The sequence below is a fragment of the Gregarina niphandrodes genome (genome assembly GCF_000223845.1).
Source record: "Gregarina niphandrodes unplaced genomic scaffold scaffold00244, whole genome shotgun sequence".
NCBI classification, from domain to species: domain Eukaryota; phylum Apicomplexa; class Conoidasida; order Eugregarinorida; family Gregarinidae; genus Gregarina; species Gregarina niphandrodes.
Genome location: NW_011646004.1, coordinates 582 through 1,884, shown reverse-complemented (window position 1 = coordinate 1,884; position 1,303 = coordinate 582). Strand labels below are relative to the sequence as shown.

The 1,303-nt window shown below is 52.1% G+C and overlaps 1 non-coding gene across 1 annotated transcript; it reads right to left on the bottom strand.

Annotated features, from left to right (window-relative positions):
* Positions 1-1,096: 1,096 nt before the first annotated feature.
* Positions 1,097-1,169, bottom strand: GNI_229690. The gene has a single exon. It is a non-coding gene; the product is annotated as a tRNA-Ala (tRNA).
* Between the last annotated feature and the right edge of the window lie 134 nt (positions 1,170-1,303).

Genomic DNA, 1,303 nt, shown 5'->3' with positions numbered 1-1,303 from the left:
ACCTTTCGCTTACTAAGCGAATTCTCTGCCCCCTAAGCTAAGAAGGCCGGCGACCCGTCTCGACACAGGCAATCCCAGTCCAAGATGGGCGTAATGCAGCTTCGATGCTCTCGATTCTCAGATGGAGATGGGTCTGGAACCCAGAGTCCCCGGTTCCGTAGAGCGATGCCATATCCATCAGGCCACATCGCCAACGAGTGCGTGCTGATAGTGGTCAGTTGATGCCCACGGCCGTCAATAACGTAGCCGAAACTGAGTGACGTCGTCAGGTTCCCCGAAATTGACAGCAAACTCAACGTTATCTTGCTCTTGAACTATTCGACCAGCATTTTCGGCTTGGAACTACCGTTAGACTATCTAGACAGCAGGGATTCACGACTGTCACTTTGCGAGTTCTACCATTTTGGATTTATCCGAATTATCGTTCCTCAAATCGCATCAACCGAGACCCGGTGCATTTGTCGATAACTGACACAGCGTGTTCGGATAGCATCCGAATCGTCCGCGTGACTGGCGGACTGTACTTTCCCAGGCATCGGTCCCTTTGCGTAGCCGCTCGGTCCTAGCCGAACAGATGAACACCGAGACGACGGACAGAATCCACGTGATACCACACCACCACTAGAAGAGGGTCGACGAATCGAAGATGTATCTGCCGGCGGTGTCCGGTCTTCGGCCACACTTGCGACATGCCTCAGAATGACCAGTGGATGATAGTCCAAGATGGGCCGTCTTTTTCCCTCTACACTGGCCCTGTAGACAATTTCTCTCCAGATTTCTACTTCACGATAGTGGTGGCGTTGGCATTTGTGGATGATGCGGCAACCACAGTCCAAGATGGCAATAACATTGGTTGTTTGATCTAGTGGTATCGTTCTTCTTCAGTCCATCTTTGATCTAGTGGTATGATTCTAGTGGTATCGTTCTTCTTCTTCAGTGGTATCTTTCTTGGTTGTTTGATCTAGTGGTATCGTTCTTCTTCTAGTGGTATCGTGGTATCGTGAACCAGTGCAACGGTTTCACCGTTGTACGCGCAGCCGTGCTCCTCGGCGTTTCCGCGGCAACCGCAGATTCGCGATCCGTTGCACTGAAACATTGGACGACCTGGGTATCGATCCCAGTACCTCTCGCATGCGAAGCGAACGCTCTACCATTTGAGCTAGACGCCCAAATTACCCAAGCCGGTACGCGCAACGGTTTCACCGTGGTACGCGGAGCCGTGCTCCTCAGCGTTTCCGCGGCAACCGCAGATTCGCGATCCGTTACACTGAAACATTGGACGACCTGGGTATCGATCCCAGTA